The 16080-nt window shown below is 52.8% G+C and overlaps 1 pseudogene; it reads left to right on the top strand.

Annotated features, from left to right (window-relative positions):
* Positions 1–2450: 2450 nt before the first annotated feature.
* Positions 2451–13395, top strand: LOC108307915 (annotated as a pseudogene).
* Positions 13396–16080: the final 2685 nt, after the last annotated feature.

Raw genomic sequence — 16080 nt, forward strand, 5'->3', positions numbered from 1 at the left:
TCACTGCAACCTCCGCCTCCTGGGTTCAAGCAAATCTCCTGCCTCAGCTTCCTGAGTAGCTGGGATCACAGGTGCGCACCACCATGCCCAACTAATTTTTGTATTTTTAGTGGAGATGGGGTTTCACCATGTTGGCCAGGCTGGTTTCGATTTCTTGACCTCGTGATCTGCCTGCCTCGGCCTCCCAAAGTGCTGGGATTACAGGCGTGAGCCACCGCGCCTGACCGGAACTATTGTTCTTAATACCCATTTTATTTCCCAATCTGCCTCCAACATCTGGCACAAACCTAAAAAGGCTGAAGATGGCCCTCAAACCCCACAACAAGACCTCCTTAACCTGGCTTTCAAAGTCTGCCATAACAGGGATGAGCAGAGTAAACTAGACAAAGCCCCAAGAGATGGTGCTAAACACCAGCTTCTGGCTGCAGCTATCCATCAGCCTAGCCATAGCACCCAAGGGCACAAAAGACCTTATAGCAGTGGCCCTCCTGGGTCTTGTTTTAAGTGGGGAAAAGAAGGCCACTAGGTGCCGGCATGTCCTAACCCGAGAGTGCCAAAGAGCCCACGCTCAGTCTGCGGCAGACAGGCCCCTGGAAGTCTGACTCCTCTCAACGGACAGAAAAGCCTGCACCTCGGAGCCACCACCCACTCAGCAAGACGGAAAGTGAAGACTTGCACTCCCGAAGCTGGCGGCCTAGCCGCTGAAGGCTGCGGAGGCCCGGGGCCCCAGCCCCTGGCCCCATCTGCCATCGCTGCATCGGAGCCCCGGGTAACTCTGCTAGTAGCAGGTAAGCTGATCTCTTTTTTAATCGACACCGGGGCCACGTACCCGGCTTTGCCTGAATTCTCAGGACCCACTCATCCCTCTCAGGTCTCAGTTGTCGGGGTTCATTCACTCATCTCTCACCCACGGGCCACTAGACCTCTTCCTTGTTCCCTATTTCATACTGTTTTTTTCTCACACCCTTTCCTTATCATGACTCCTTGCCCTACCCCCATCCTAGGCAGAGTCCTCCTAACTGAATTCAAAGCTTCCATCACCTTTTTCTGTTCCCCACAACCAGATGCTCTCCTGCTCCTCTCTGCCACCATGCCAGCCCCCGACCCTTCCCCAAGATGCACTGTCAAGGACACCAAACAGGGTCAGATAAGATCTCAAGAGGAAACAGAAAGGCTGACGAGGCCCCAAAAAAGCCTCCCTTCCTCCTGCCCCTGCCCTCCTCATCACTCCCACAATCCAACCCCAATATTCCCCCACTGAAAAAGCGTCACTGTTACAAGGGGCCTCCTTCCAAGGGAGCTGGATAGTCAGAGATCAAAAACTCATCCTCCCCCAAGCACAAACCAAAGAAACTCCGACATCTCTGCACCCGTCCTTCCATATCGGTGCGCGCCCCCCGTACCTCCTCCTTCGCCCTTATTTCTCTTCCCCCGTCTATTCACCTCACTAAAAGACATAACCTCCAACTGTCATACGTGCTCTGCCACTTCCTCCCAGGGCCCTCCGCCCTCCTCCTTTCCCTCCACATCAGCTAAGAGGAACACTCCCAGGGGAAGCCCAGCAAATAGACTTTACCCGTATGCCCCCAGTTAAAAGGACTGTTTCTTCTTACTCTTGTAGACACGTTCTCCGGGTGGGTAGGAGCGTTTCCACCTCCTCAGAAGCAGCTGCAGCAGTCTCCCCAACTCTTCTAACAGAAATCATTCCTAGATTTTGTTATTCGTGTCCAATAGTACCAAATATTAAATGCCTTTAATAAAGAGATCTCCCGAACAGGCTTTGTGTGGGGAACATGGCTGTTTTATTTCTCGCTTGGGTGCAGGCGAGCTGAATCTGAGAAAGGACAGGCGAAGGGGGTAAGGTGGGAATTGGCTTTATAGGTTGGGGCAGATTTATTTTATTTGTTTTGTTTTGAGACAGAGTCTTGCTCTGTCACCAGGTGCCAGGCTGGAATGCAGTGGCGCAATCTTGGCTCACTGCAACCTCTGCCTCCCGGGTTCAAGCAATTCTCCTGCCTCAGACTTCCCAGTAGCTGGGACTACAGGCGTTCACCACCACGCCCAGCTAATTTTTGTATTTTTAGTAGAGACGGGGTTTCACCATGTTGGCCAAGATGGTCTCAATCTCTTGACCTCGTGATCCGCCCGCCTCGGCCTCCCAAAGCGTTGGGATTACAGGCGTGAGCCACTGCGCCCGGACTTTTTTTTTTTTTAAAGACACAGTTTCACCATGTTGGTCAGGCTGGTCTTGAACTCCCGACCTCAGGTGATCCACCCGCCTTGGCCTCCAAAGTGCTTGGATTGGTTGGGGCAGTTTTTTAGGGGGCGGGGGTGTTGCAGAGTAAGATCAGTTACAGTGGTGGGGGGGTAGGGGCAAGGGGTATACATGACCACAAGTTCAGTTACAGTGGCAGGTGGGGGTGAGGCGGAAGAGCAGTTAAGACAGCAGGATGGGTGAGAGGTATTCACATCATCGTAAGAAGAGTGAGGACGGCAGGGCTGGGTGAGGGGCTTGTCCTGGTCTAGGCAAGCAGGACTTCAGACTTCCAGGCTCCAGGCTGTCGTATGCAGACCTGACAGATTTGGTCTTCCCCATTACATACCATCAGACATCGGTCCTCGCTTCATCTCCCAAATCGCCCAAGAGGCCCCTCGGCGCCCAGTGGCGCCTCCGTACCCCACACCAGCCCCGTCCTCAGGAAAGGTGAGAGGGCAAATGGGGTCGTTAAATCTCAGTTAACCACACTCGCTCTAGAAGCCCAGCCACCCTGGAGCTCTCTTCTGCCCACAGCCCTAGCCCGCATCAGAGCCAGCCCGAAAGCCCCCTCCTTCCTCAGCCCGTTGGAGTTCATGGATGGACGCCCTTTCCTCTTACAAAACAGACCCCTTCCAACTCTCAGCTAGGAGAATACCTCCCAACAGTTTCCGTCCTCCGCCATCTCCTCCGTGAACAAGCGGACCAGGCCTCCCAAAGCCCCAGGAAGGCCGCACCAACCAGACCCTCCTACCAGGAGAACATGTCTTCCTAAGAACTCTGAACCCAGCAAGCCTTAAACCAACGCGGGAGGTCCCTTGCAAGTGCTTCTCACATCCCCACCGCAGCTAAACTCCCAGGACACGTCTCTTGGTGCCATCTTTCCAGATTAAAAAGAGCTCCTGAAGCGCCCGCTCACCCGCCCATGGCCATCCTCTGCCGGTTCTCCAGTTCCCTTCTCAGCCCAGCCAACTGCGCCTCACGCCTGTGCCCGAGGGCGACCCTGCTGCCTGCCTCCTCTTAAAAACCATAAGTACAGGCCGGGCACGGTGGCTCACTCCTGTAATCCCAGCACTTTGGGAGGCTGAGGCGGGTGGATCATGAGGTCAAGAGATTGAGACCATCCTGGTCCACATGGTGGACCCATCTCTACTAAAAATACAAAAATCAGCTGGGCATGGTGGCACTCGCCTGTAGTCCCAGCTACTCGGGAGGCTGAGGCAGGAGAATTGCTTGAACCCAGGAGGCAGCAGTTGCAATGAGTCGAGACCGCGCCATTGCACTCCAGCCTGGGTACCAAGAGCGAAACTCTGTCCCCCCGCCAAAAAAAAGCCGTAAGTACTCTGAGTCCCTAAAGAAACCTAAATGCTTGCCCCTGCCTATGCTGCCGCTTTACCCCTTTCTCTGCTCGTCTGTGAAGACATCTGGTTTCTCCCCCGTGCTCCCACTCTTGACTCTCTTTTGGAGTGGATAAATGACCTACTTTTCCAAGGCACTCTGTGGGACTTCTCCCAGATGAAACGCAGCTGTTTACCTTTCTGCTCACTCTTTATCTGTCTCTGCAGCTCCTGTGGCTGCCCTGCAGCCCCACAGCCTCCCCCTTCCTGTCACCCCAACCACCTCTACAAAACCCTGAGCTTAACCCATTCACCACTGACTCAATCCAACGCCACCCAGCAGGAGACGGCTGGCTGTGCCTCTCCCTGTCAGCTCTGCATACACTGCCACTCCTGCCCCTGCAGAAACCTGGGTTTCTACCGAGGTAAGCCATCATTCATCCCCAATATGAAGGTAAATCCTCCCCAGCCCTTAGACATGCAGTCATCAGCCAGGTTTCCCATGTCAGAAACAACAAAAAATACTTTCACGGGACGCGCAGAACAACTGCGTGCCTCTATTTCCAGTCACCCAACGCACAGACAATAAAACAAGCCCGTAGGCGGCCCCACCACCAGGAGTGCAGAGTTAGCTCTCCGAGCCCCAATTTGCTCTCAGTGCCATCTGTCCTCAGTTCTACCTCTGGGCACCTACCGCCCCGAAATGCAACTACACTGTACGGCCTCAGGCCCCGGCCGACTGTCAGAACTTTCAGGTCTCCCAGGCCGCTCCCTTTAGGCGGCCTGTCCACTTTTCAGGACCCCCTAAAGTCGTTAGTAACTCTCCGCTGAACAAACGTCAGGCTTCTGCCACGGAAGGCATCCTCACTGCATGACTGCACACCCCCGGAGCCCTTGCAGCGCGGCCCCCGCCCTGAAGAATGCCTCCTGATGCCCACATTTAACCACTCCTCTGAATGGGTACTGTAGTTACAAAACCATTCTCTGTCCAATGGGAAACAAAGCACCGGGAGTCACTCAGCTTTCCCCACTCACCCCTTTTCAGCCGCCTAGCGGACTGCCCTAGCTGGCACCCCAGGAGCCTGGGAGAGTAACAAGAAACTCACACACCTTTTTAACAACCACAGCCAGTTCCGTCTGCCAGCCACGGCATGTTTTGCATGTGTGGGACCTCAACTTACCTCTGACTCCACACTGGTTGGACTGGCACCTGCACCCCAGCCTGTCTAAGCCCCAAACAGACATTGCTCCAGGGAACCAAACTTACCAGCTCCCGTCAAAGCTCAAGTCAGCCAGCGCCGAGCCCTGCGGCCAACGCCCCTGCTAATAGGACTTGGAATTCCTGCGGCCACAGGAGCAGGGATGGCAGGGCTGTCCACTCCCTGGCCTACTGTCACACCCTCTCCAGAGGCCTGTCAGACAGCCTGCCAGCCAGAGCAGAAGCCACTCTTACTCTTCCATCCCAAACAGACTCTCTAGCAGCAGTTACACCCCAACACCGTCGGGGTTCAGACCTCCTCACTGCCGAGAAAGGAGGACTGTGCACCTTTTTAGGGGAAGAAAGCTGTCTCTCTACTAACCAGTCAGGACTAGTACAGGATGCCACTCGACGGTTAAATGACAAAGCTTCTGAAACCAGGCAGCGCCTCTCGGACTCCTGGGCTAATCTTTGGAGCTGGGCACCCTGGCTCCTCCCACTGGCTGGACCTCTTGTTTCTACTCTTCTCCTTCAAGCAGCTGCCCCTGCCTCTCTGGACTTGTCACCCAGTTCTTACAGGACCGAATTAAAGCTTTCACCCATGCAACAATACAAGATACGATGCTGCTTCAAGAATACCGGCAGTCCCTGCGATCTAGCCCCCACCCCATATGTCGTCCTTATCCAGCAAGAAGCAGCCAGATGACTCTGGCGCTCCTGCTCTATTACCTATCAAGAGGCTGGAATGTCAGGGACCAGCTGTGCTGTCTCAGAAAGTCCCCTCTGCACAGGCTGACCCCCATTCTCCTCTGAAGGCTCTGCAGCTGCACTCCTGAACCCCTAGCTAGGTGCCACATCAAGGCTGCCAGACCTGTGGCAATTAAGCAAAGCCTCATTACAGCTATCCAGGCAGCTCGAGGGAGGACAGGGAAAACGTGTTGGTTTTCCATACTTGTGAATTCCTGTTTGACACATATCTGTACAAATCCTGGTTTCTGTCTTTTTTTTAAAAGACTGCTGCCACAAAAATCACAGGATGAAGTATTGTAGGTCTGTTACAAGTTAATGAACTATCTCTGTGCCTGTTACTGAAAACTCCCTTATCCCCTCTCTTCCCCCATATAAGTCCATGGGTTATAAAGTTGGGACTGCCTCCTCTGATTGTTACAGAGCAGCCCAGCAGATTAATAAAAGTTTCTTGCCTGACTTTGGGTCTATTCTCCTTTCTCTAGCTACCTTTATATCTGGGAGGTAGAGGTGGCAGTGAGCGGAGATCGTGCCATTGCACTCCAGCCGGGGCGACAGAGCGAGACTCTGTCTCAAAAAAAAAAAAAAAAAAGGGGAAATTGGGGGAATAATGCAAAAATTGGCCAGGTGTGGTGGCTCAGGCCTGTAATCACAGCATTTTGGGAGGCTGAGGCGGGCAGATCACCAAGTCAGATGTTTGAGACCAGCCTGACCAACATTGTGGCACCCTGTCTCTATTGAAAACACAAAAATTTACTGCAGTAGTCATTTTCCAGAAAAAAAAATACAAAAATTAGCCAGGTGTGGTGGCACACACCTGTAATCCCCGATACTCAGGAGGCTGAGGCAGGAGAATCACTTGAACCTGGGCAGCAGGGATGACAGTGAGCAGAAATCTCGCCATTGCACTCCATCCTGGGCAACAAGATTGAAACTCGGTCTCAAAAAAAAAAAAAATGCAGATGTTAGTTAGGCATGGTGGTGCACATCTGTAATCCCAGCTACTCGGGAAGCTGAGGCAGGAGAATTGTTTGAACCTGGGAAGTGAAGGTTGCAGTGAGCCAAGATGACGTCACTGCACTCCAGCCTGGGCAAGAGGGAGACTCCATCTCAAAAAAAAGCAAGGAAGAAAGAGAAGGTGAGTGGATGTAAAGAAACTCCCCTGTCTGCTGTGCCAGTGAGACCTGAACATGGGGAGCTAGTGAGGGAAGCCGGAAGAAGGCGCAGTGTGGTAGGAGGGGTTCCCGGCCCTGGGAAAGCTCTTCCAGGAGGAAGCACCATCCTGGTTTGTGTGCAACAGAGATGGAGGAGAATCAGGAAAATAAAAGCATGTCTCAGCTGGACGCTGAGGTTCACACCTGTAATCCCAACACTTTCGGAGGCTGAGGCAGGAGAACTGCTTGAGCCCAGTAGTTCAAGACCAGCCTGGGCAACCTAGTGGGACCCTGTCTCTACAAAATCTTAAAAATCATCTGGGCGGAGAGGTAACAAGATCGTGACCAAGACAGTGGAGTTCCATAAGCTGAAGCTTGCTGAACTAAAGCAAGAATGTCTTGGGCTGGGTGTGGTGGCTCACACCTGTAATCCCAGCACTTTGGGAGGTGGAGGCCGGTGGATCACATGAGGTCAGGAGTCCAAGACCAGCCTGACCAACATAGAGAAACCTCATCTCTACTAATGTAAGGGTCATTGCCGTGTTAAAATGAGGAAACAGCTCCCGGGCGAGATTCTATGGTCCGGAGAAAGGGGCCAGAGAAGTCGCGCTGATTCCTGGGGCATGGGGTTTTTGTGGCTATGGGTAACAAGCAACAGCTGGGTGCTCTGATTGGCTCCGGGGGAGTGGGATTGGGACAGGATGGGCCGCTATTGGTTGGCGGGTTGTTGGGCGGGTTTTTCTAGTACAAGGGCCGGCCAGGGTTGCATCAGCTGGAGCCTTCCAGGAGAGCCATGAGGCAGAGCCTGGTGCCGGGTGCAGTCAGGTGCTGCGTGCAGAGCCAGGTGCCGAGTGCAGAGCCTGGTGCCGGGTGCAGAGCCTGGTGCCGGGTGCAGAGTCAGGTGCTGCGTGCAGAGGTGGGTGTGTCTGGCCTCCCGGCGAGGCAACCGGCCTTACGTTCCGACCCTTTTGATGATATAGGACGCCGCTTCTTTCCGGCTACTTCCTGCTGAACAGGGGCGGCGTGAGGGAGAAGGGTCAGTTGGCTGGTGCCTCGGTTGGGAGTCGGACATAGGGGTGAAGTAGCATCTGGTTTACGGCCACCCTGGAAGTTTCCCTCATGCGGGCCTGTAAAAACCTGAGGAAAAAAGGGGCCAGCATTAACCGAAGACAAACTATGATAACGGGAGTGATAATGGGGTTAGCCAGGGAAGCATGGGGGATTGCCACCCGTTGAGAGGGGAGACTGACGCATTCTGCTTCTTGCAGAGGTCGTCTTGGAGGTGATAGTGTTGACATTTTCCCCACAAGGCCCGTTTCATTAATAGCAGCGCTGCTCCTGAAGAAACAGACAGGCACCTCCCTTTTCTGCTGTCAGCAGGTCAAGGGCCCCTCGGTTCTGGAGAGTTCCCCGGGCCGGCGACGTGATTTGTCGCTGGAGGGAGGCCAGGGAGGCGGCCGACGCTTCGATAGCCACGCGAAGCTGATCCTCTAGTTGAGTGGCTGAAGTGATGCTGTAGCCCAGGGCGCCGCTACCCAGCCCGGCCACCGCCAGAGAGGATGCTAGAGAGAGACCAACGGCCATTGGGAGGAAGACTGCTCGTCTGTCTTGGTGATTAGGGGAGGGTGGAAGGAGGGACGGAAGTTTGGCCTGTCCGTATACCTCTAACTGCGGGACCAAGGTGACAGGCACACAAGGGAAAGGGAAGGAGGCTCTGAAGGGTTAGGGGGCGATGGGTCGGGGCCATAGGTGAGGCAGACGTAAGTGGGGTCCAGGGATTCAGATTTCCACTGATCATTTGGGGGGCCAGTTTGAGGCGGGACACATGGTACCACGGAGCGTGACCCAGGAGTTTGGCGGCTGTGGGGGTGGTTAGGATAACAATGTGGGGTCCCGACCACCTGGGTTGCAAGGATCCTGGTTTGAGTTCTCGGAGGAGAACGCTGTTGCCCAGTTGGAGAGGCGCCACTGGGTAGGAGTCCTCTGGTCCTGGAGCAACAGGGAGGGAGCGGTCCGTGTGCTCCCATAACAGGTGGCGGAGGAGGGAGAGAAAGGGAAGGTAGGAGGCCAGTGGAGAGGGTTTACAGGGAGGTTGTGATACACCAGGAAAGGCCAGCCGTACAGCATTTCGAAGGGGCTAAGGCCCATTGGCCCCCGTGGGGTGGCCCGGACCCGGGCCAGGGCAAGAGGTAGGAGTGTGGGCCAAGAGAGCTTTACCTCAATAGCAAGTTTGGCCAAATGGTCTTTGAGGATGCCGTGGGCCCCTTCAACTTTACCCGACGACTGAGGACAGTAAGGGATGTGCAGCTCCCAGGAGATGTTGAGGGACTTGGCGACTAGCTGGACTGCTTGGGCTGTAAATGCTGGACCGTTGTCCGACTGGGTGGTGGCAGGTAGGCCGAAGCGAGGGACGATTTCCTGAGTAAAGAGGGAGGTCACCATGTCTGCCATCTCCCAGGGAGTGGGGGAGGCTTCCATCCAACCTGAAAAGGTATCTACAAAAGTTAGGAGGTAGCGGAGCTTTTCGTGAGTGGGCGTATGAGTGAAGTCAATTTGCCAGTCTTGGGCCGGTAGGTTGCCATGCATTTGGTGGGTAGGAAACTGTGGCCTTAAGCCTCCCTGAGGCGAGACCTTAGAACAAGTGACACATGCCTTGTGTACCTGCTCAATTGTTTGTTGCAGACCTGGTGAGAAAAAGAGGGGCTGTACAAAGAATGTCTTGTCCTAAAAGGGGGACTGGGCATGAGGGTATGATTAAAAAGGAGTGGGAAAAGGGGTGTCCCTTGAGGACACAGGCTAAAGGATGGGTTTGATTAGGACAGGAAGGCTTACTGTCCATTCCCATGACTGAAGGTATGCTAGGTCCTGAGTAGGAAGGCAATACAGAATAGCCCCCATGTCTACTAAGAAGGAAATGGACTTACCCGCTACCTGCAGCATTACCCTGGGCTCAGCAAGGGTGATGCGGGTCTTCGAGTCCGGGCTGCGTCAGTCACCCAGAAGGCGGAGAAGTTCAAGTGATGGGATTGCTTCCTGTGGACCGGCCTGCCCTCCACATAGAGGTGCGGGGGCTGTGCCTATAGTCTGGGATGAGCAATCACTGCGCCAATGTCCAAGCTGCTTGCAGTCTGGGCAGGGCTTGGTAGGTGGTCAGTGCCCAGTGTCCCTCCTGACCTCACTTGAAACAGGGCCCAGGCGGAACACCTCCGGAGTTCTTGGTGGGCTTTGATGGACCCCCTCCACCAGCACCTCGTGGGCTGCCAGCCTCAGGGCTGCCACAAGAGCTTGGGTTTGGAGGCTTACCTTTTGCTGTAGACGGGCCTGGTGGGTGGCGTCAGCTTTTTCCTCTTGGCCATTAAAAACTTTAAATGCCATGTTTACCAGGTCTCATATGGGAGTTTGGGGGCCCTCCTCAGCCTTTTTAAGCTTCTTTCTAATGTCAGCCGCTGACTGAGAGATGAAATGGGTGGCTAGAACTGTAGTCCCCACTAAAGGGGCCGGGTCCAGCCGGGTATGAAGGATCATAGCATTGGTTAATCAGTCAAGGAAGGCGGCTGGGTTTTCAGTAGGGCCCTGAGTTATTTCCCTAAATTTATCATAATTAACTACGTTTTGGGCTGTGCTTTGCATGCCTGCTAGGAGGCACTGTAGCATTTGGTCTTGGCAGCGGCCATCTTGACCAGTTGGATAATTCCAATTAGGGTCGGCCTCAGGGGCCGCTGCCGCACCTACTGGCACTTGATTGTCTGTGAGATGTACCTGATCAGCGTGCACCCGGGCCACCGTAAGGATGCAATCATGCTCATCTGGAGTAAGGGTGGAGGACAGAATTACATAGGTATCATGCCAGGTGAGGTCGTAAGCCTGGGTGAAGTAGCGGAATTCTTTGGTGTAAGCAGTAGGATTGGTGGAAAATGACCCTGGGCGTTTCTCAATGGCTGATAGATCAGAGAGGGAGAAGGGAACATGCACTCGAACAACGCCTTCCGCTCCGGCGACCTCGTGCAGGGGGCAAAGAAGGGAGGTTTCATTGTCAGGAGCACAGCACGAGCGAGTGTGAGCACTGACAGGAGAGGCCAGGTTGGGACCAGGAAGAGGAGGAGCCGGAGGGGGTTGAGGTTCCGCATAGGGCGGAGGGTTAGTGGGTTGGACGGGTGGAAAGGAGAGTTCTTCGTGTGGGTCGGGGTCAGAAAAGGAGGAGGATGGTGGGGGGCCGAGGGCGGTGAGGGAGTTTCCTTGGCCAGGAGCACCTGAGCGGTGGTACAAGAGGAACAGAGGTGGGACGGGAGCGAAGATACCAGAAAGCCTGAACATAGGGGACCTCTGACCATTTACCATTTTTTGACAGAAATTGTTTAAGTCAGTTAGAATGCCAAAATCGAAAGTTCCTTCCGGTGGCCACTTGGACTGGCTGTCCAGAGGATTCTGGGGCCAGGCCACGGTGGAGAGGAAAAACAGCCTTTTCTTTTTTATGGAGAGGCCCAGCTTGGGTAAATTTTGGACTAGACGTCCCAACGGCGACTTGGGGGACTCCTGATTACCCATAGTTCCCTCTCTGTCGCAGGATAGTCAGGAGTGAGGAACGGCGTCCCGGACCTCAACACCTGAGTACTGGAGGTTACGGGGAAGGAGAGGAGTATAGGGATGTCTCCACAATATTCCTGTCTTCTGGAACGGGCAAGCAGGGGCACCGGGACGTCTCCGTGAGACCCACAGCTCAAGACAGGAAGGATTCCCTGACGCAGCCGCAATTAAGGACAGGGTCTCCTCAGATCGGAGCAAACAGAGGATGGGGTTATGGGCAATAGGAGTCTTACCGAGTGATGGCTGCAGACGATCGGAGAGGCAGAGGCTCCCTGGTTCGGCTTATGGTAGAGGAGTCAGTTTCCCCCAGGAGGGGTCTTGAACTCCTCCCGGGTTTTTGGCACCACTTGTAAGGGTCATTGCCGAGCTTAAAATGAGGAAACTGAGGCCAGTATAAGAAAATTAAATGCCAGTTTATTCAGCTCCCAGGCAAGGTCCTATGGTCTGGAGAAAGGGGGCCAGAGAAGTCGCACTGACTTTCTGGGGCGGGGCGGGGCGGGGGGGTTGGCGGTGTTAATGGCTAGGAGGAAGGAGCAACAGCTGGGTGCCCTGATTGGGTCCAGGGGAGCGGGATTGAGAAGGGGTGGGCCGCTATTGGTTGGTGGGTTGTTGGGCAGGTTTTCCGGTGCGAGAGCCGGCCAGGGCAGCCTTCCAAGGGAGCCATGCAGCAGAGCTAAGTGCCAAGTGCAGAGCCTGGTGCCGGGTGCAGAGTCAGGTGCTGAGTGCAGAGGTGGGTGTGTCCGGCCTCCTGGCGAGGCAACTGGCCTTACAACTAAAAAATACAAAATTAGCCAGGCATGGTGGCGCATGCCGGTAATCCCAGGTACTCGAGAGGATGAGGCAGGAGAATCGCTTGAACCCAGGAGGCAGAGGTTGCGGTAAACTGAGATAACTGAGATGGCGCCATTGCTCTCCAGCCTGGGCAACAAGAGTGAAAGTCCATCTCAAAAAAAAAAAGACATGTGCTTTGGGAGGCCAAGGGGAGCGGATCACTGAAGGTCAGGAATTTGAGACCAGCCTGACCAACATGGCAAAACCCTGTCTTTACTCAAAAAAAAAAAAAAAAAGAATGTCTTGGTTTGGAGAGCAAGGGAATAAAGTAAGACCTTATCCTCAAGCTGCAGGCATATCTTGAAAAACATGCTGAAGAAGAGGCAAATGAAGAAGATGTAGTGGGAGATGAAACAGAGAAAGAAATGAAGCCCATAGGGCTCCCCATCAATGAGAAAGAACCCCCTGAAAAAACTGTTGATGGTGGCAGCAGAAAATAGTGTAGTGAAAACTGCATCTGAAATACCACAGACTGAGAGAATGCAGAAGCGGGCGTATCGATTCAATGTACCTGTTGGAAACAGATGCTCGGTGCTGCAAAGAAAAATCAGCACTGAGACAAAGGATCTTTCAGCAACGCAATTTTTACTTCCTGGACTGCAGGAAGGGTACCCTCACTAGCCATCTTGCCACGAGAGTACAATGAACAAAGAGAATACACACAAATTTATCCCTTGCACGTCTGGGGTCTCCTTACTGCTGTGTCTGATCTCAGTTGGCTGGAGCCAGACCTCACAAGCTAAACTAAAACCCAATTCACTAACTACTGAAAACTTTTCTAAACAGGTAAAAGCAATGGAGAGCTAGGGCATGCCTGTGAGCACGTCCAGCACAGGTATCTTGGTTAAAGTATAAGGACATAGAATGTACTACGTGCCTGTAAGCATGGCATGTCTCACAGCTACATGGGATAGGGCTTAACAAAGTTGTTAGTGTGCTTATTCTTTAACCAGAAAGGAAACTTTAAAAAGGAACATTTCTACTTCCCACAGTACCTGTGAGCTTGCAGAGTAAGAAAGCTCTTGGGTAGCTAAGTTTGGGATTTCTTCACTTCCAACAAAAGTTCTGTTATCTGATAACAAACCCATGGTTAACTTGGATAAGCTGAAGGAAAGGGCTTGAAGATTTGGTCTGAAGATCTCTTCAATCTCCAGAAAGTCTGAAGATGATGAGAAACTGAAAAAGAGGAAGGAGCGATTTGGGATTGTCACAAGTTCAGCTGGAACTGGAACCACAGAGGACACAGAGGCAAAGAAGAGGAAAAGAGCAGAGCGCTTTGGGACTGCCTGATGAAAAGTTCTTTCTTTTTTTGAGACAGAGTTTCACTCTTGTTGCCCAGGCTGGAGTGCAGTGGCGCGATCTCTGCTCACTGCAACCTCCGTCTCCCAGATTCAAGCGATTCTCCTGCCTCAGCCTCCCGCTGAGTAGCTGGGACTACAGGTAGCACCACCATGCCCGGCTAATTTTGTGTTTTTCAGTAGAGACGAGGTTTCTTCATGTTGGTCAGGCTGGTCTCGAACTCCCAACCTCAGGTGATCTGCTTGCCTTGGCCCCCCAAAGTGCTGGGATTACAGGCGTGAGCCACTGCTAAATTTCTTGATACTTTCTGTTTTCCAGTGTTTTCTCTGATTCTTCTTGGTCACATATATACCTAAAGGCACAGTCATGTATGTAAGGGTTATTGCCGAGTTTAAAATGAGGAAACTGAGGCCAGTATAAGAAAATTAAATGCCAATTTATTCAGTTCCCGAGTGAGGTTCTATGGTCCGGGGAAAGGGGGCCAGAGAAGTCGCGCTGACTTCCTGGGGTGTGGGGTTTTTGTGGCTATGGGCAACAAGCAACAGCTGGGTGCTCTGATTGGCTCCGGGGGAGCAGGATTGGGATGGGGCGGGCCGCTATTGGTTGGCGGGTTGTTGGGCGGGTTTTTCTAGTACAAGAGCCGGCCAGGGTTGCATCAGCTGGAGCCTTCCAGGAGAGCCATGCAGCAGAGCTAGGTGCCAGGTGCAGAGTCAGGTGCTAAGTGCAGAGGTGGGTATCTCCGGCCTCCCGGCGCAACCGGCCTTACAATGTGCCTATGTCCCGTCTGGCAATGAGGGAGCATGCACCCCAGGTATATCCGTGAACTGCAGGAGCAGTTTGACTTATTGCTGTCAGCTTTAAGGTTGTATATTTTTGTTTTTTATTATGTTGCTTGTTAATTAAAAAAAAAAAAATAGAAAAAAAATCATCTGGGCATGGTGGCACATGGCTGTAGTCCCAGCTACTTGGGGAGGCTGAGGTGGGAGGATCACTTGAGGCCAGGAGGTTGGGGCTGCAGTAAGTCACCACTGCACTCCAGCCTGGGTGAAACAGTGAGACCCTGTTTCAAGCAAACAAACAAAGCGTCTCCTGGAGTTGGAAGAAAAACTTTTTTGTTTGTTTGTTACCAGTTAATCCAATTACTCTCAAAGGGTTCTAGTCAGGGAGGAGACCCTTAATCACCCTTAAGCATTTTTTTTCTTTTTTTTTTTTTTTTATAAAGATTGGGTTTCACCATGATGGCCAGGCCGGTCTTGAACTCCTGACCTCAGGTGATCCACCCACCTCGGCCTCCCACAGTGCAAGGATTACAGGCGCGAGCTGCGCCTGGCCACCCTTAATCATCTAAAACCACCCCCCTTGACTTCCACCTGCATTTCAATAGGAGAAGCAAAGGGTGGCAGACCAGGCCCACCTTAATCACCCTCCTATAGATCGCAGGCATGGTGGGGAGGAATCTTTCTGGAAGGCATTGTTTTCACTTAAACACGATCAAACCCCCACCTAAAACACTATATCCCAGCCTACTCCAGGGCCCGAGAGCCTTTCACATGTAAATTCTAGAGTTGCAAGCCTATACAAGGGCAGAGACTTTCTTTGTTACAAGAGCTTGGCCATTGGGCAGCTAGGCTGCCTTGCTCCCAGCCAAATAAATCACCCTTTCCTACCCAGTTTGGTGTTCAAGAGGTTTGTTTCTTGTGGCCATTCCTGCTTTATTAGTAGGCAAGTTTTCTTTTCTTTTTCTTTCTTTTTTTTAGACCGAGTTTTGCTCTTGTTGCCCAGGCTGGAGTGCAATGACACAATCTCGGCTCACCGCAACCTCCACCTCCTGGGTTCAAGCGATTCTCCTGACTCAACCTCCCGAGTAGCTGGGATTACAGGCATGTGCCACCACACCCGGCTAATTTTGTATTTTTAGTAGAGATGGGGTTTCTCCATGTTGGTCAGGCTGATCTCGAACTCCCGAACTCAGATGATCCAGTGGATTACAGGCGTGAGCCACGGCACCCAGCTCCATCTTTTTTATTTATTTATTTATTTATTTATTTATTTTATTTATTTTTTTGAGACAGGGTCTCCCTCTCTCGCCCAGGCTGGAGTGCAGTGGTGAAATCTCAGCTCACAAGAGTCTCTGCCTCCAGGGTTCAAGCTATTCTCCTGTCTCCACCCCCAGAGTAGCTGGGACTACAGGTACGCACTACCACACCCGGCTAAGTTTTGTACTTTTAGTAGAGACGGGGTTTCACCATGTTGCCCAGGCTGGTCTCGAATGCTTGACCTCAAGTGATCTGCCTGCTTCAGCCTCCTAAAGTACTGGGATTACAGGCATGAGCCACCGCGCCTGGCCGAGGGAGATTTTCTTATCCCCTTTTTACAGCCTAGAAAACTGTAGTTCAGAGAGAGAACGTGATTTGTTTGAGGCCACAAAACTCATGGATGTCAGAACCAAGGCTCAAAGTTGGGTCTATGCCATGCTTGTGCCTTGTCCTGCCTCTGAGATTCCCAGAGTCCTACCCCACTCTCTGAGGCTGAGAATGGACCTTAAAGGTAGCTTCCCCAAGCTTTTCCCGAAGCTAAAACTACTCTGTAGTTAAGGGAAGATTTCAGAGCCAAGGGCAAATAGCCACTAGATGGATAAGGCAAGGCACCTGTGAGTTAGCAAAAGTCAGCAAATTC

Source organism: Cebus imitator, unplaced genomic scaffold, assembly GCF_001604975.1.
Source record: "Cebus imitator isolate Cc_AM_T3 unplaced genomic scaffold, Cebus_imitator-1.0 Scaffold82, whole genome shotgun sequence".
In the NCBI taxonomy this organism is placed as follows: domain Eukaryota; kingdom Metazoa; phylum Chordata; class Mammalia; order Primates; family Cebidae; genus Cebus; species Cebus imitator.